This window comes from Hordeum vulgare, chromosome 4H (assembly GCF_904849725.1).
Source record: "Hordeum vulgare subsp. vulgare chromosome 4H, MorexV3_pseudomolecules_assembly, whole genome shotgun sequence".
NCBI classification, from domain to species: domain Eukaryota; kingdom Viridiplantae; phylum Streptophyta; class Magnoliopsida; order Poales; family Poaceae; genus Hordeum; species Hordeum vulgare.
Genome location: NC_058521.1, coordinates 492,141,312 through 492,161,271, shown reverse-complemented (window position 1 = coordinate 492,161,271; position 19,960 = coordinate 492,141,312).

Here is a 19,960-nt window from a genome sequence, read left to right as displayed (position 1 = left end):
TCAGTCCCACGATCTAGTGCCGAACGGACGGCACCTCCGCGTTCAGCACACGTACAGCTCGACGATGATCTCGGCCTTCTTGATCCAGCAAGAGAGACGGAGAGGTAGAAGAGTTCTCCAACAGCGTGACAGCGCTCCGGAGGTTGGTGATGATCTCGTCTCAGCAGGGCTCCGCCCGAGCTCCGCAGAAACGCGATCTAGAGGAAAAACCGTGGAGGTATGTGGTCGGGCTGCCGTGGAAAAGTCGTCTCAAATCAGCCCTAAAACCTCCGTATATATAGGTGGGAGAGGGGGGACCTTGCCTTGGGGCTCAAGGAGCCCCAAGGGGGTCGGTCGAGCCAAAGGGGGGATGGACTCCCCCCCAAACCGAGTCCTACTTGGTTTGGTGGGTGGAGTCCTTCTTTCCTTTCCCACCTCCTCCTTTTTTTTCTTTTCTCTTTGATTTTTCTTCCAATGCGCATAGGGCCCTTTTGGGCTGTCCCACCAGCCCACTAAGGGCTGGTGCGCCACCCTCAAGGCCTATGGGCTTCCCCGGGGTGGGTTGCCCCCCCCCCCCCCCGGTGAACTCCCGGAACCCATTCGTCATTCCCGGTACATTCCCGGTAACTCCGAAAACCTTCCGGTAATCAAATGAGGTCATCCTATATATCAATCTTCGTTTCCGGACCATTCCGGAAACCCTCGTGACGTCCGTGATCTCATCCGGGACTCTGAACAACATTCGGTAACCAACCATATAACTCAAATACGCATAAAACAACGTCGAACCTTAAGTGTGCAGACCGTGCGGGTTCGAGAACTATGTAGACATGACCCGGGAGACCCCTCGGTCAATATCCAATAGCGTGACCTGGATGCCCATATTGGATCCTACATATTCTACGAAGATCTTATCGTTTGAACCTCAGTGCCAAGGATTCATATAATCCCGTATGTCATTCCCTTTGTCCTTCGGTATGTTACTTGCCCGAGATTCGATCGTCAGTATCCGCATACCTATTTCAATCTCGTTTACCGGCAAGTCTCTTTACTCGTTCCGTAATACAAGATCTCGCAACTTACACTAAGTTACATTGCTTGCAAGGTTTGTGTGTGATGTTGTATTACCGAGTGGGCCCCGAGATACCTCTCCGTCACACGGAGTGACAAATCCCAGTCTTGATCCATCCCAGTCTTGATCCATACCTGTAGAGCATCTTTATAGTCACCCAGTTACGTTGCGACGTTTGATACACGCAAAGTATTCCTCCGGTGTTAGTGAGTTATATGATCTCATGGTCATAGGAACAAATACTTGATACGCAGAAAACAGTAGCAACAAAATGACACGATCAACATGCTACGTCTATTAGTTTGGGTCTAGTCCATCACGTGATTCTCCTAATGACGTGATCCAGTTATCAAGCAACAAGACCTTGTTCATTATCAGAAGACACTTACTATCTTTGATCAACTGGCTAGCCAACTAGAGGCTTGCTAGGGACAGTGTTTTGTCTATGTATCCACACATGTAAATGAGTCTTCATTCAATACAATTATAGCATGGATAATAAACGATTATCTTGATACAGGAATTATAATAATAACTATATTTATTATTGCCTCTAGAGCATAATTCCAACACGTACTCCCCAGGATATGATATACTACTTCTCTGAGAAATATTTTCCTGCCCATAAGGAACAAGCTGCCTTGCAGGATATATATAACTTTGTGCAATTTGAAGAAGAGAGTCTCCCACAAGCTTGGGGGAGGCTTGTCCAGTTACTGAATGCTTTGCCTAATCACCCTCTTGATAAGAATGAAATACTTGATATCTTTTATAATGGACTAACCGATGCTTCTAGGGACCACCTAGATAGTTGTGTTGGTTGTATTTTCAAGGAACTAACTGTGGAACAAGCTGAAATTATATTGAATAATATCTTGAACAATGATAATGCTTGGACTATTCCGGAACCACCTCCGAAGCCAACTCCGAAGAAAAGAGGTATTCTATTCCTCAGTCCTGAAGATATGCAAGAAGCCAAGAAATCTATGCAAGAGAAAGGTATTAAATCTGAAGATGTTAAGAATCTACCACCTATCGAAGAAATACATGGTCCTGATAACCCGACACAGGTAGTAGAGGTAAATTCTCCTCGTAGATTCAATGAGAGTGATATTCCTTTTGATAAACCTGCTAGCTTATGCTTAGATGAATTTGATAACTTCGTTGCCAAACAACAAAGTTTCAATGATTATGTTAGCAGACAATTGGAACAAAATGCTCGCATGATTAATCATATAAGTGCTTGTGTGGATAGAAGTGACAATGATCTTAAGCTTTTGAGTAAACATGCATTTATGGTCACTACTCAAGTAGAACAAGTACTTAAGGCTCAAAATGACTTGCTCAATGAGTTGAATGACAATTTTGTTAGAGTTGTCACTAGAGGCGGTAGAATGACTCAGGAACCTTTGTATCCTGAGGGCCATCCTAAGAGAATTGAACAATATTCTCAAGGAGTTAGCACTGATGCACCTAGTCATCCTGGTAATAGGAAGAAAAAGAAAGATGATAGGAACTTGCATGCTAGCCAACCTGCTGCTGTTACACCTGAGAATCCAAATGATGTCTCTGTTTCTGATGCCAAAACACAATCTGGTGATGGACACGAGCCTAGTGATAATATTGATAGTGGTGTTCATGATGATGCTCAACCTAGTAATGATGAGGATGTGGAGATTGAACCTGATGTTGATCTTGATAACCCACAACCTAAGAACAAGAGATACGATAAGAACGACTTCATTGCTAGGAAGCATGGTAAAGAAAGAGAACCATGGGTTCAGAAACCCATGCCCTTTCCTCCCAAACCATCCAAGAAAAAGGATGATGAGGATTTTGAGCGCTTTGTTGAAATGATTAGACCTGTCTTTCTGCAAATGTGTTTGATAGATATGCTCAAAATGTCTCCTTATGCTAAGTACATGAAAGATATTGTGACCAATAAAAGGAAGATACCTGAGGTTGATATTCCCACCATGCTTGCCAACTACACTTTTAAGGGTGGGACTCCTAAGAAACTAGGTGATCCCGGAGTGCCCACTATACCTTGCTCCATTAAAGGAAATTATGTTAGAACTTCTTTATGCTTGGAGCTGGTGTTAGTGTTATGCCTCTCTCCTTATACCGTAGACTCGAATTGGATAAGTTGACACCTACTGAAATCTCCTTGCAAATGGCCGACAAATCAACTACTTTTCCTATCAGCATTTGCGAGGACGTGCCTGTTGTGGTTGCTAACGTTACTATCTTAACGTACTTTGTTATTCTGGATATTCCCGAGGATGATGCCATGGCGGTCATCCTTGGAAGACCCTTTTTAAATACTACAGGGGCTATTATTGATTGCAACAAAGGCAATGTCACTTTCCATGTTAATGGTAATGAGCATACGGTGCACTTTCCGAAGAAATAATATCGAGTACATTGCATCAATGCTATTGAAAAAACTTCATCAATTCTTATTGGGAGCTTTGAATGCCCTATACCTACTGTCAAGATGAAGTATGATTTATTTGTTGGGGATATGCACATCCCCGTTGAGGTAACCTAGTGATTATTTGAAAATTCGCCGGTTTTATGCGATTCGAAAAAAGTTTGTCAAGGAGACTTGATCAACCTCATTGACGGATTTATTTTGATGACCATGAGATGGATGAATCTAGGAGTCACAACCTTCTGTTTCGAACTTTTATTTTCTGTTGCTTAGAAGAAAAATGATAAATATAGCTTTATTTTTCCTGTTTTCTCCTTTTTGCGTCCTTTAGAAAAGTGTCCCGAAAATAAAAGTTCTTCAAATGCCATGAAATTCAAGTATGATTTTTTGTAGAATTTTTGAAAATTTCTGAGATAGAGAGCTAGTCAGGGGGATGCACCAGTGGGCCACAAGCCCAGGAGGCGCGGGCACCCCCCTGGCCGCGCCTAGCAGGCTTGTGGGTCCCACATGGCCCCCCACCACTTATTCCAGCTCCCATCTCCTTCTTCTACCTCTAGAAAAAATCATTCCACAGCTCAAACCCGTGTTCTTGCTCTTCTTGCTGCTTTTTTCGATCTCCTTGTGCAAAGCCCCATTCACCAAACTGTTTTGGGGGAATTGTTCCTTGGTATGTGACTCCTCCATTGGTCCCATTAGTTTTTGCTCTAGTGCTTTATTCGTTACGTATTTTTGCTGCCTTGGTGACCCTATTCTTGAGCTTTGCATGTCAATTTTAGTTGGTCCCAAGCAGTTTTGATGCATGATTTGGCCTCTAGGCACTTGTAGGAGTAGTTGCTATGAGTTTTGTTGAGCCTTGTTCATTTTTCTTTTGACTCACTAAAAATTTCAGAAGTTTTCAGAGAAAGGAAAAGGAAAAGATGAGGAGGTTCCTAAGAGGCTCTTCAAGCCGTGACCCCAAGGAAGATGAACATGAGAAGAAGAAACCCAAGTATCCGGTCCCCCGAGTTGTAGAAGTTCGAGCATGCGAGTCGCCAAGCGATGTGTTCTTATGTGCCGCCGGTTTTTATGAGGATTTTTATTACTTGGTGTAGAACACAGGCCTTACCGCATTTGTTGAAGATAAGTGTCCACAATACCTCCTCCACACTAATATTTTTGTGCAACGCTTTAATTTCTATCCAAGGAAGAGTCCTCCTATGGTTGAGTTCAAGTTATATGATATCCCCCACCGCATGTCACTTCAGGATTTTTGCAATGTTTGCAAATTACCTTATGTTGGGGATATTCATGAACCCCGTCCACGGGACTTGGAGTCTTTCATTGATACTATTGATGTAGGAGAGGAGAGAGGAGTGTCTTGCGCTAGAGTTGCTAGCATACATTTTCCAGTCTTCGGTATCTCTCATTATTCGTGGGGAAATGTTTCATTGGCCGTGGGAAAGCTGGGGCTCTTAGCTCCCCAGATCTTGTGGTTTTGCGCGAAGCTCTTTTTAATGATAAAACTTATAGCTTGGGCGCTATAGTGGCTCAACGGTTGAACACGAACCGAACTAAAGGCGTTGTTTATGGAGGTATCTATGCTACCCGTCTTGCTAAACATTTTGAGATACCTATTAGACTGCACGAGGAAGAAGAGATGCTTCTTCCTGAGAGATATCTAGATTATGATAGCATGGTTCGCCATGACTTTCTTGATAAAGATAAAAATAAGAGGATGATTTAGAACTTGGTATTTAGCCAGGGTACTCATGAGACTATTACCTTGCCTGCTCCTTCTTTGTTCAATCTTCATCTAGGCAGGTACATTATTATGCCCTCAGACATCTACGCATATTGGGGCATAGCGCCACCACTGGCGCCCGTGCCTGAGCTACCAGTCGAGTACTAGACGCCAGTTTATCAGTAGGAGCCGGAGGAGCTCACCCAGCAGTGGCACCCTCAGTACACTCCGGAGTACCCCGAAGACAGTTATTTCCCTCCGTGGGAGTAGACCAACTTAGGCCAAAATCCTAAGCTTGGGGGAGTACGTGTTTCTCACCAACTTTATATTCATGCTCACACATTCACCTTGATAGTCGGTGTTCACACTTTGCCACTGTATCATCCATGCTAGTTTATTTGTTTTCTCGCTTTCTTCTCGTGTGTTTGTTTAAATTGAGAAAAATAAAAAAAATAGTTGTAAGTTTACTTTCCAGCTTGCTTAGTGGTGTTTAAAAATAAAACCGAAAAAGATTTCTCTTTCTTCTTTTGCTTGTCGGGAGCTTTCCCATGTAAATAGTTTTCTTTTTCTTTGGGTCAAGGTAGAAGACCATGGTTCAAATGTTTAGTGGCTCTCGTATGCATTATTGTTTATCCGTCAAAGGGCCATATTACTTTGTCTTCTCCTTTGTGTTTGCTTGCACATTCCAGCTTAGTCCAATGCACGAACACTCTCATTATGATTCACATCATTCGGTCGTGCAAGTGAAAGGCAATAATGACGATATATGATGAAGTGAATGAGCCTGGAAAAGCTGGTATGAACTCGACCTATTTTGTTTTTGTAAATATGACTAGCTCATCGTTCCTAATTTAGCTTTGTTATGAGAGAAACATGTTTGCAATGACAACTTAGAGATCATAGTTTCTGATGCCATGCTTAATTAGCTAGGAGCTTATAATGGTTTGTCTTGGATGCCAACATGAATCTCAAGATGATTATGATGTAGTATGATAGGATGGTATCCTCCTTTGAATGATTCAAGTGGCTTGACTTGGCACATGTTCATGCATGTAGTTGAAACAAAATCAACATAGCCTCTATGATATTCATGTTTATGGTGATTTATATCCTACTCATGCTTGCACTCAATGTTGGTTAATTTCAATGCATATTGACGACTGTTGTCGCTCTCTAGTTGGTCGCTTCCCAGTCTTTTGCTAGCCTTCACTTGTACTAAGCGGGAATACTACTTGTGCATCCACTTCCATAAACGCAAAGTTGTTCCATATGAGTCCACCATACCTACCTATATGCGGTATCTACCTGCCGTTCCAAGTAAATTTGCATGTGCCACTCTCTAAATCTTCAAGTAATAATCTGTTTTGTATGCCCGAACCGCTCATGTGGTGACAAGGGGCGGTCAGTATCTTCCATGCTAGGCGTGTTATCCTCGATACGTGTTTATTCACCATCACTCACAAGAAAGGGGTCGGTAATTGGAATGCCCAGTTCCATGCTCAAATCGAAAAGATAATTGCAAACAAAACTCCCCCTGGATTGTTGTTGGTATGGACGGCACCCGAGGATTCGGCTAGACATGGAGTGTGATTGATCGGTGGTGGGGGAGTCAAAACTTTACTTTTCTGTTTGGGAACCGCCTATAATATGTGTAGCATGGAAGATGGTGAAAACTCTTGGTCATCGCGTTGACAATGAGATCATACCACTCAAAATTATATATCTCTGTTTTAAAAACTTGAGCTCTGGCACCTCTGCAAATCAATGCTTCCCTCTGCGAAGGGCCTATCTATTTATGTTTTTGTTGAGTCATCCTCTCCTTATAAAGGCACCAATTAGAGAGCACCTCCGTTACTTTTATGCTTTGCTATCAATTGATATTGAGTATGACTGTGACTGGATCTTCTTTGCCATGAATTACAATGTTCAGTCAGCCCTTGGTCTTTGAAGGTGCTCTGCATTTATGTTTTGCGGTCTCAGAAAGAGCTAGCGAGATATCATCTGTTCATATTTCTTCATGATTGTTTTGATTGAAGTGTTGACATTTGAAACTTATTATTATTGCTCGCTAGTTGATTATGCCATTGATATGAGTACTTCATGAGACCTAAATGTTATTGCTTATGTGGTTAGCTTATGACCTTGCTGAAAATCCGAATATGATTTAGACATAATTACAACAACAAGATCAAACAGAGTTCGTAAAAGTTTTTCTTTTGTCTCTTTCAGTTTGTCAACTGAATTGCTTGAGGAAAAAAAAGGCTTTAAGCTTGGGGGAGTTGATACATCTCCATCGTATCTACTTTTCCAAACTCTTTTGCCCTTGTTTTGGACTCTAATTTGCATGATTTGAATGGAACTAACCCGGACTGACGTTGTTTTCAGCAGAATTGCCATGGTGTTGTTTTTGCGCAGAAATAAAAGTTCTCGGAATGACCTATAAATTTACGAGGATTTTTTGTGGAATATATAAAAAATACCGGCGCAAGAATTACCTAGAGGGACGGAGCCAGGAGCCCATAAGCCCAGGAGGTGCCCCCCTGGCCGCGCCTGGCAGGCTTCTGAGGCCCTCGTGGCTTTGCCGCTTCGAACTCCAGCTCTATATAGTCTCTCTCGCCCAGAAAAAATTAGGAGAGAAGAGTTCATCGCATTTTACGATACGGATCCACCGCCACCACCTTTCTTCCTCTCGAAGGCAGATCTGGAGTCCGTTCTGGGCTCCGGAGAGGGGGAATCGACGCGGTCGTCATCACCAACCATCCTTCATCGCCAATTCCATGATGCTCTTCATCGTTCGTGAGTAATCTCATCGTAGGCTTGCTGGAGGGTGATGGGTTGGATGAGATCTATCATGTAATCAAGTTAGTTTTGATGGGGTTTGATCCCTAGTATCCACTATGTTCTGAGATTAATGTTGCTACTACTCTGCTATGCTTAATGCTTGTCACTAGGGCCCGAGTGCCATGATTTCAGATCTGAACCTATTATGTTTTCATCAATATATGTGTGTTCTTGATCCTATCTTGCAAGTTGTAGTCACCTACTATGTGTTATGACCCGGCAACCCCGGAGTGAAAATAACCAGAACCACTCCCGGAGATGACCATAGTATGAGGACTTCATGTATTCACTAAGTGTTAATGTTTTGTTCTGTTTCTCTATTAAAAGGAGACCTTATTATCCCTTAGTTTCCATTAGGACCCCTCTGCCACGGGAGGGATGGACAATAGATGTCATGCAAGTTCTTTTCCATAAGCACGTATGACTATATATGAAATGCATGCCTACATTACATTCACGAACTGGAGCTAGTTACATATCTCCCCATGTTATAAGTGTTACATGATGAATGTCATCCGACATAACTATCCATCACCGATCCAATGCCTATGAGTTTTTCCTACTGGTCCTTGCTATGTTACTTTACTGCTACTGTTGTCACTGCTGCTACTGTTACCGCTACTGTTGTCGCTACTGCTACTGTTACCGCTACTACCGTTACTATCACACTACTCTGCTACTGAAACTTTGCTGCAGATACTAAGTCTTTCAGGTGTGGTTGAATTGACAACTCAACTGCTAATACTCGAGAATATTCTTTGGCTTCCCTTTGTGTCGAATCAACAAATTTGGTTTGAATACTCTACCCTCGAAAACTGTTGCGATCCCCTATACTTGTGGGTTATCAGTCATCTCCATCAAGTGGATCCCGTCACCTTGATTCATGCGCCTCTATCTCTGCCACGTATCTCGCGGTGGCCTGCGAAGGGATAAGTTGAGGGCCCACTTTCTAGTGACCCAGTCGGTTGGTTATAAAAGCCTCCAACACTAGGGTTTGGAACGACATCGTCTTCTTCCTCTCATCTGCTCTTCTTTCTCCTTAGCCACCAACCCAAACCGAAGCAAACAATCTCACTGTTGCCACCATGACGAAAGGGCAGACCAGCAAGCTGGAGAATGTGAAGAAGAAGGGCGTCGCGAAGTCTAAGAAGCAGGCTCTGCCGCCGGGTTGGATCCAGGGGGATTTCCTCCCATCCACTGTGCGGAAGGAGGATCTCCTCGACCTCGTCGAGCATCGCATGTTGGCGGACAAGTCCTGGAGGCTTCCTGGAGATGAGATCGAGCCCGAGCCACGGGAGGGAGAGCGGGTTCTCCTCGTGACCCACGTCGAAAGAGGTTTCTCTCTGCCGCCCCATCCTTCCATTCGGGGATTCTTGAACTTCTTTGGGGCGCAATTGCATCACTTTCCTCCAAATGTCATAGCCCATCTTTCTTGATTTATCACCTCATGTGAGTGTTTCTTGGGGTGTCCTCCTCACTGGGGACTCTTTAAATATATCTTCACCATGCGTTCTCAGCCGGTGAAAAAAGTCAATCCGGCTGATGGCAAGACTCATGTCATCCAGTTGTGTGGGGGCTTCGGACTTCAGAAGAGAGCCAAAAGTAGCTATCCTGCCATGACCTTTCCCGAGTCGGTCCGCAACTGGCAAGCCACTTGGTTCTACTATAATGATGTTGCTTGACCGAATATGTCGACTGCACTCCCTCCCTTTACTATACAGCGACCGAGTGCTCCGAGGACGTTAGTGTCGACGAAGGAGGAGAAAGCTCAAGTGGATCCCTTGATCAAAGCGTTGGTTGGTCTGGTCCGTAACGGAGTGACATGAATGGATCTGTTAGAGACCTTCCTTGGCAGACGCATCCAGCCTCTCCAGGCTCGGGACCACACTATGTGGCATTACACTGGTCCTGAAGACTCCACTCGGTCTCATCCCGAGGAAGTGGATGAAGACACGGTAGCGAAGTGGATCCGCGGAATAGCTGGTCCTTGTGATAATCAAATGGGGCGAAGAGGGTCCTGGCCTTCTCAGGTCAAAACCCGTCGACAAATAAGGTTAGTTCTGCTCTGTTGAATATCTTTGCGTTCGAACCGAGTGCTTGCAATTTCCGTGTCGACTGAGCTTGTGGATTGTATCTTGCAGGCGTGGACGAACTTGCATTCTCCGGTCCGGAATGGCAACACACCCGATCTTGAGGAAGAGAGCATGGAGGATAGTGCGGAGAGCGAGGACTATGTCGATGACAGCGAAGAGACCAAGGAGGAAGAGTCGGAGGAAAGCGAGTAGGAAGATTCATCTCCTTCTCGCCATGAGCCCCGGACCAAGCAGCGTCATGATCCCGCGGGCACTCCAATCAAACCTTTGGCCTCGAGTGGCAAGAGTGCCAAGCACGTCAGGGGATCGTCTAGAGAACCAGTGGAACAACCTGCAAAGGTGCCCAAGCCCAATGGACCCAAACCTCGGAAGGCTCTGCCTAGGATGAGGATTGTCGTGCTAGTCACCTCTGCGTAAGTACTTGATATTCTACTCTTGTCCAAGTGAACTTCTATTCTTATTCGAGTGAACTTTTTTGGTTGATGATGAGCGAATGAGATTGCCTTGATAGAGCTGCTACCTCTGTCACGTCGCCGCCGCGAGGGGACGAAGATCCCATGGAGGTTGACACCGCGAACGCAGCCACTTCATAGCTAGGTATTACTGATTTCCCATTCTGTGTCATTCCTCCGTGTGTATGATTTCCTGGCTGCAACTTCTAATGTTTCTGTCTGTCAGTCGCGCCTGTTGCAAGAGAGCTCATCTAGCTGGACGACGACGATCAAAGGCAACCAGCTGCTGAGGTGGAACCCATTGTGTCCGAGTTGCCTGTGGCGGAAATTGTTGTAGTGAGTGCTCCGCGTGTGAGTTCACTCGTTGTCACCACAACTCCGACTGGATTGCAGTCGAGCGCTCCAGTTGTTTCTACTGCAGCCTCAGGATTGATGTCACCCACGACCGTGTACACCACACGTCGTGTCCCTGAAGACCAGATTGGTGCCGCCAAGGAGGCTATGATCCAGGCAGAGCTGATGACGCAACAAGCAAAAGGAGCCTATGACGCCATCGTGTCGATGTACAACAATAGCATGGTGCTCCAAGAAAACGTCCAAGTAAGTTCTACCGTAAGTTTGAATTCTGACTCACACCCACTGGGTGTTTTTGTAGAAATGTCTTTGTTTTACTTGCGTTCCAGTGGGGTCACTCCGAGTGAACCCACTGGGTGTAGTCCCTGAGACCACTGTCGAGTGCTTGCACTGACAAGGGTCTTAATCAGTAGAGACTTTTTTATTTTTTGTTGATCACAATCAACCAGAGCTGATCTAGTTGAGTTCTGAATCCAGTGGGGGCACACTAAGTGCACCCACTGGGTATAGTCCTCGATACTATTAATAGTCGGTAGTGAATGATAATAGTCTGAAGTACTTGAGTGTATAATCTTTTTGGCTCGTCAGGACAGACATGATCAAGTGATAATTTAGTGTGGTCACGCCGAGTGATCCCACTGGGTGTAGTCCCTGAGACCACTGTCGAGTGCTTGCATCGGTAGGGGTCTGATCGGAAACATGTCTTGTCCTTCAATCGACTGAAGTTTTTATCACTCAGAAGTGATTTTACTTTGACCATATATCACTCGGAAGTGTTATATATGTTGACTGATGTTTGTCTTCTGACTCTTTCAAAAAGCTTGTGAAGTAGGTTCTGCGTATGCTACCTTGGATGCAGAAAAGACTCAACTGGTTGTGAACCTGGAGACGGCTACAAATGAAGTAGCTGATTTGAAGAAAACACCGGAGGAGAAGGACAAAGAATTGGTGGAGGCTCAGGCAACGAGTAAGAGTTTGCAGGTGGAGGTGGAGAAAATTCAGAAAGAGCGAATGAAGTGGATGAACCAGCTGAAGGATATGAACAAGAGGGCGAATGCTCAAGAGAAATACGTGGGAGACTTTGCCACCAAGATGCTGGAGTTACTCACTAGTAAGTGTATTATCGAGTGAATCGTGCAATTGATTGTGTGGTGTTTTATTGATGACCTTGAAACTTCTTTCCCACAGATTTCTGTCAAGACTTGGGGAAAGAAAATGAGGAGGTTGAGCCTTCGCTTGACCCAATCAATACTCCACTCGGTGACGGCCCAGCTCTGAATCTATTCCATATGAGCTCCCGACTATCGAAGGTGGAGAAGTACGTCACGTGACTAAGGGATGTTGTGAGCAATATAGACAAGGAGATATGGCTAGAGGATGATCTCCAGCATGACCTGGAGGCAATGATGACTCGAATGGACTAGATTCCTCAGCGGGTTCAAGCGTGGAAGAAGTCTGCTGCTTGGTGTGGGGCTGACGTAGCTTTGTCACTCGTCAGGGTTCATTGCAAGGAGACTTGGGAGGAGAAGCTGAAGGAGCTGCAGGTTGCAAATACCAAGAAGCTTCGGTCTGAAGACTTCATGGAGACCTTCATTGTTACTGCAATCCGCATCACTGACGTCATCGACCTCGACACCATCGTGGAGCAGGCCAGTCCAGGTGAGCCATGAGAAAGTCGATCACTCATGAGAAAAACATTTATTTGCCTCGGTATGCCGAGTGGTTCTCTAAACACTTAAAACTTCATTCGGGTAATAACCCGAGTGCTTTTGTCCTGCGCGGATAACCTTGATCTGCGTCGGGTATCATTGATGTGCTCGGTTCGACTGAAATTGAGTTTATCTTTGTCGAATGAACTTTTCTTTTTGGGGATGCTCTGGGCATTTGCGCGGGGTTTCGTCACTTAGGCGAATCTGGTTCGCGACTAAGTCCCCGAGTGAGAGGGTAGCTCTTCACTCGTAGAATTTGTTTAACTTAAGTGAATCTGGTTCGTGGCTAAGCCCCCGAGTGAGAGGGTAGCTCTTCACTCGGAGAAGTTTTTTAACTTAGGCGAATTTGCTTCGCGGCTAAGCCCCCGAGTGAGAGGGTAGCTCTTCACTCGGAGAAGTTTTCTAACTTAGGTGAATCTGGATCGCGACTAAGCCCCCGAGTGAGAGGATAACTCTTCACTCGGAGAAGTTTTTTAACTTAGGCGAATCTGGTTCGGGGCTAAGCCCCCGAGTGAGAGGGTAGCTCTTCACTCGGAGAAGTTTTTTAACTTAGGCAAATCTGGATCGCAGCTAAGCCCCCGAGTGAGAGGGTAGCTCTTCACTCGGAGAAGTTTTTTAACTTAGGCGAATCTGATTCGCGGCAAAGCCCCCGAGTGAGAGGGTAGCTCTTCACTCAGAGAAGTTTTTTAACTTAGGCAAATCTGGTTCCCGGCTAAGCCCCCGAGTGAGAGGATAGCTCTTCACTCGGAGAAGTTTTCTAACTTAGGCGAATCTGGTTCGCGGCTAAGCCCCCCGAGTGAGAGGGTAGCTCTTCACTCGGAGAAGTTTTTTAACTTAGTCGAATCTGATTCGCGGCTAAGCTCCTGAGTGAGTGGGTAGCTCTTCACGCGGAGAAGTTTTTTAACTTAGGCGAATCTGATTCGCGGCTAAGCCCCCGAGTGAGAGGGTAGCTCTTCACTCGGAGAAGTTTTTTAACTTAGGCGAATCTGATTCGCGGCTAAGCCCCCGAGTGAGAGGGTAGCTCTTCACTCGGAAAAGTTTTTTAACTTAGGCGAATCTAATTCGCGTCTAAGCCCGTGAGTGAGAGGGTAGCACTTCACTCGAAGAAGTTTTTTAACTTAGGCGAATCTGATTCGCAGCTAAGCCCCCGAGTGAGAGGGTAGCTCTTTACTCGGAGAAGTTTTTTAAGTTAGGCGAATCTGATTCGCGTCTAAGCCCTCGAGTGAGAGGGTAACTCTTCACTCGGAGAAGTTTTTTAACTTAGGCGAATCTGGTTCGCGGCTACGCCCCCGAGTGAGAGGGTAGCTCTTCACTCGGAGAAGTTTTTAAACTTAGGCGAATCTGGTTCGCGGCTAAGCCCCCGAGTGAGAGGGTAGCTCTTCACTCGGAGAAGTTTTTTTAACTTAGGCGAATCTGGTTTGCGGCTAAGCCCCCGAGTGAGAGGGTAGCTCTTCACTCGTAGAAGTTTTTTAACTCAGGCGAATCTGGTTTGCGGCTAAGCCCCCGAGTGAGAGGGTAGCTCTTCACTCGGAGAAGTTTTTTAACTTAGGCGAATCTGATTTGCGGCTAAGACCCCGAGCGAGAGGGTAGCTCTTCACTCGAAGAGGTTTTCTAGACCGGAGTCGACAAACATATTGCGGTAATCAAAACTTCTGGCAAGTAAATTGCTTTAGGGAATCTTGTTTGTTACATCGAAACAGTCGCTAATCAGGCATAAAAACATTTAAGTAGATCTCCGTTCCATGCTCGCGGCTCGTCGTTCCTCTTCTCCAAATTGTAGAGTCCGTATGCTCCGTTGTTCAACACCTTGGAGACGGTGAAGGGTCCTTCCCAGGCGGGGACCAACTTGTGTGGTCTCTACTGATGCACTCGGAGCACCAAATCGCCTGCTTGGACCGTCTGACTCCTGACGTGTCTTGAATGGAACCGCCGCAAGTCTTGTTGGTAGATCGTCGATCGAATCAGGGCCATCTCGCGCTCCTCCTCCAAGAGATCAACTCCGTCCTGTCGGGCTTGTTCAGCTTCGGCTTCTGAAAAGAGTTCAAATCGGGGGGAATTGTGAAGCAAATCACTCAGAAGGATAGCTTCTGCTCCATATACGAGAAAGAACGGAGACCGCTGCTACTGCAACAAAAGACCTTCCAACGGCGCCAGAAACACGTGCTGACGGGAGACTATTCTTGTCTTGATACTCCTCAGCAACGGCACCAGGAATCCTTCTGCTACGGCTACGCCTTTAGGGACTTCCATGGAAAATATGCAAAGGATTCCCCCGTGGCCTTGGAGCCTTGCGTTGGTGTTCCCTTGAAGCGAAAAGGGTAATGTAGCACAGCGGCGGTAAGTATTTCCCTCAGTTTTGAGAACCAAGGTATCGATCCAGTGAAGGATTATCACAAGTACCTGCACAAACACAAAGAGCTTGCACCCAATGCTATGAAGGGGTTGTCAATCCCTTATAGATTGGTTGCCAAGTGAGAACTGAAAGCAACAAAGTAACAAAGCAAAGTAAAAGCGAAAGTGGAAACGATAGGTGTGAATAGACCCGGGGGGCATAGTGTTTACTAGTGGCTTCTCTCATGAAAGCAAGTAGACGGTGGGTGAACGAATTACTGTTGAGCAATTGATAGAACCGCGCAAAGTTGTGACGTCATCTATGGCAATGATTATATCTATAGGCATCACGTCCAAAACAAGTAGACTAATACTTTCTGCATCTACTACTATTACTCCACACGTCGACCGCTATCCAGCATGCATCTAGTGTATTAAGTTCAAAAGAACAGAGTAACGCCTTAAGCAAGATGACATGTTGTAGATGGACAATCTCATATCTACGATAAAAGCCCATCTTGTTACCCTTGATGGCAACAACATGATGCGTGCCTTGCTGCCCCTTCTGTCACTGGGAAAGGTCACCACACGGTATGAACCCAAAACCAAGCACTTCTCTCATTGCAAGAATCATAGATATAGTTGGCCAAACAAAACCCAAGACTCGGAGAGACTTACAAGGATATCAAATCATGCATATAAGAAATCAGCAAAGACTCAAATATAAATCATAGATAATCTGATCACAAATCCACAATTCATCGGATCTCGACAAACACACCGCCAAAGAGGATACATCGGATAGATCTCCATGAAGATTATGGAGAACTTTGTATTGAAGATCCAAGAGAGAGAAGAAGCCATCTAGCTACTAACTACGGACCCGTAGGTCTGAAGTGAACTACTCATGAGTCATTGGAGGGGCGATGATGATGATGAAGAAGCCCTCCAACTCCAAAGTCCCCTCCGGCAGGGCGCCAGGAAGGGTCTCCAGATGAGATCTCGCGGAAACGGAAGCTTGCGGCGGGGGAAAAGTGTTTTCATGGATTCCCCTATTTTTTCTGTATTTTAGGGAATATATAGGCGAAGGAGCTAGGTCAGGGGGGCGTCGGGGAGGCCACAAGCCTGGTAGCCGCCCCGTGGTGGCGGCTACAGGGCTTGTGGGCCTCTTGTAGCTCTCCTGCCTTGGCCCTCAAGCCCCCTGATCTTCCATTCTGGAAAAATTTATTTCGGGGATTTTATTCCGTTTGGACTCCTTCCAAAATCATATCTCAAAAGAGCCAAAAACACAGAAAAAACAGGAACTGGCACTTGGCACTGAATTAATAAGTTAGTCCCAAAAAAGATATAAAAGGCACAAAAAACATCCACAGATGACGAGATAACAGCATGAAACCATCAAAAATTATAGATACGTTTGAGACGTATCAACCGCCCAGTTGACCTGTTCGGGGTCGTTCTGAGTCCCGAGAGCACAGAAGGTAGCTCGGTGACCCAATCGCCTGTAGCGTGTCCAATTTATCGCATGAGACGAGGTTTTAATCCTTGAAGTAAGAGTCCATTCGCCCGTTCAGCCTGGCCATTTGTTTGAGGGTGAGCAACGGATGCGTAATCCACTCGGGTACCTTGTTTGGAGCAAAAACTCTTGAATTCATCCGAGTCGAAGTTCGATCCATTGTCCGTGATGATGTTGTGTGGAACCCCAAATCTGAAAGTGATTTCTCTCATGAACTTGATTGTAGTACGTGCATCTAGCTTTTTGATTGGCTTGGCCTCTATCCACTTGGTGAATTTTTCGACTGCAACTAGCAAATGAGTGAATCCGCCCTGCCCTGTGCGGAAGGGTCCAACCATGTGCAAGCCCCACACGGAAAACGGCCATATGAGGGGGATTGTCTTTATAGCAGATGGCGGCTTGTGTGATTTGTTGCAGTAGAATTGACAGCCTTCGCGGCGATCCACAAGCCCCTTGGCCATTTCACTCGCACGTGGCCAGAAGAATCCAGCTCGGAATGCTTTGGTAACAATGTCTCTGGAGGATGCATGATAACCACAGGTTCCCGAGTGAATTTCCTCCAAAATCAGTCGGCCTTCCTCAGGAGAAATGCACCGCTGAGCTACGCCAGTCACACTTTCCTTATAGAGCTAATCTCCCATGAATGTGAAGGCTTTTGACCTGCGGACGATCTGTCTAGCTTCGTCTTCATTTTTGGGTAGTTCTTGCCTCAGGATATATGCAATATACAACAGTGTCCACTCGGGCGTGACCACTCGAATCTCCATGGTCAGATCAACAAGTGCTGGGATTTCAACTTCAGTCCTATCGGATGCACTTGTAGGCTGAGGAGGTTCTTCAGTGAACGGATCTTCCTGGACCGAAAGGGTGTGTATGTACTCCAAACAAACATCACTGGGCACAATTTTCCGAGTGGATCCGATTTTTGCCAACTCATCAGCAGCTTGATTCTTCCATCGAGGAACGTGACGAAGTTCCAAACCTTCAAACCTTTTCTCAAGCTTTCTTACTACGTTGGAGTACTGATACGTCTCAAACGTATCTATAATTTTTGATGGTTTCAAGCTGTTATCTTGCCTTCTTTTTATGTTTTATGTACCTTTTTATATCTCTTTGGGACTAACTTATTAATCCAGTGCCAGTTCCTGTTTTTTCCGTGTTTTTGACTCTTTTCAGATCTGATTTTGGAACGGAGTCCAAACGGAATAAAAACCCCAAAATGATTTTTTCCCGAACGAAGGAAGACCAGGGAGCCTTTGGGCCAAGCGAGGTGGGCCCCAGGGAGCCCACAAGCTCCCACCACGCCACTAGGGGGTGGCGGCGGTGGGCAAGCTTGTGGCCACCCTGGCCGCCCCCTAACCTAGATCATGCGCCTATATATTCCCAAATATTCCGCAAAAAATCAGGGGAGCCTCGAAAATACTTTTCCGCCGCCGCAAGCTTCCGTTTCCGCGAGATCTCATCTGGAGACCCTTCCCGGCACCCTACCGGAGGGGACTTTGGAGGTGGAGGGCTTCTTCATCATCATCATCGCCCCTCCAATGATTCATGAGTAGTTCACTTCAGACCTACGGGTCCGTAGTTAGTAGCTAGATGGCTTCTTCTCTCTCTTGGATCTTCAATACAAAGTTCTCCATGATCTTCATGGAGATCTATCCGATGTAATCTTCTTTGGCGGTGTGTTTGTCGAGATCCGATGAATTGTTGACTTGTGATCAGATTATCTATGATATATATTTGAGTCTTTGCTGATTTCTTATATGCATGATTTGATATCCTTGTAAGTCTCTCCAAGTCTTGGGTTTTGTTTGGCCAACTAGATCTATGATTCTTGCAATGGGAGAAGTGCTTGGTTTTGGGTTCTGCCATGTGGTGACATTTCCCAGTGACAGTAGGGGCAGCAAAACACACATCAAGCAGTTGCCATCAAGGTTAAAAAGATGGGGTTTTTATCATTGGTTTGAGATTATCCCTCTACATCATGTCATCTTGCTTAAGGCGTTACTCTGTTCTTATGGACTTAATACACTAGATGCATGCTGGATAGCGGTCGACGTGTGGAGTAATAGTAGTAGATGCAGAAAGTATCGGTCTACTTGTTTCGGACGTGATGCCTATAGAAATAATCATTGCATAGATATCGTCACGACTCTGCACAGTTCTATCAATTTCTCGACAGTAATTTGTTCACCCACCATCTACTTGCTTTCATAAGAGAAGCCACTAGTAAACACTACGGCCCCGGGGTCTATTCACATCCATCGTTTACATCTCCGCTTTTACTTTGCTTTGTTACTTCGTTGCTTTCAGTTCTCACTTGGCAAACAATCTATAAGGGATTGACAACCCCTTCATACTGTTGGGTGCAAGCTTTTGTGTTTGTGCAGGATCTTGAGATACTCTTCCGCCGGATTGATACCTTGGTTCTCAAACTGAGGGAAATACTTACCGTCGATGTGCTACATCACCCTTTCCGCTTTGAGGGAACACCAACGCAAGGCTCCAAGGCCACGGGAGAAATCCTTTGCATACTTGCCTAGGAAGTCCCTTAAGGCGTAGCCGTAGCTGAAGGATTCCTGGTGCCGTCGACACAACTACTTCCTAGCATCGTTGCAAGGGATACACAGCAGAACAAGCAGAAGTATTTTTGGCCCGTTGCCGGGGATCTTTTTGAGGTAGCAGAAGTATTCCTGGCGCCGTTGCCAGGGAAGGAGGATCGTCAAGAATATTCTCCCGACAACGTGCCTATTTCTGGAGCCGTTGGAAGGTCTTTTGTTGCAGTAGCAGAAGTATTTCTGGCGCCGTTGCCGGGGAGGAGGATCGCTTGCTGAGGAGATTAAGACAAGAGTAATCTCCCGTCAACACACCTATTTCTGGCGCCATTGCCGGGGAGGAGAAATCAAGATCTATCCAAGTAGGTCTCACAAACTCTTCTCTTGCATTTTACTTTTGTTGTCAGATGCCTCTCGTTTTCCTCTCCCCTACTTCACATTTGTCGTTTTCATTCGCCTTTCGCTTCGCCGTTTTCTTTTGCCTTTTTGTTGTCTTCTTTTGCCCGTTTCACTCTCACTTCCTTCTCGTTTGTGTGTGAGATAGTCCATCAATGGCTAGACCCACCACTCCAAACGACACCCCTGAAAATGAAGTTCTCAATTTCAGGCAGAATGAGGAAGAAAATTTGAAGGACGCTTGGTACAGGATTTGCAATGCTCAAAGTAGATCTGCTCGTAAGCAATCCACTACCGTCCTCCTTGGCAGTTTCTATGTTGGAATTTCTCCTTGGAATAGGTATATCCTTGATACCATTGTAGGCGGGAACTTTTTGGGGAGCCATACTGTTGACTCCTATAGAGCTATCATTAATTTGGTAGGCTCACCATCGCTCATGGTTAATGGAACTATCTTGACCTTGGAACACGTGATGCAAAGGCTTGCGCTATTGAAAACAAAATTGCCACA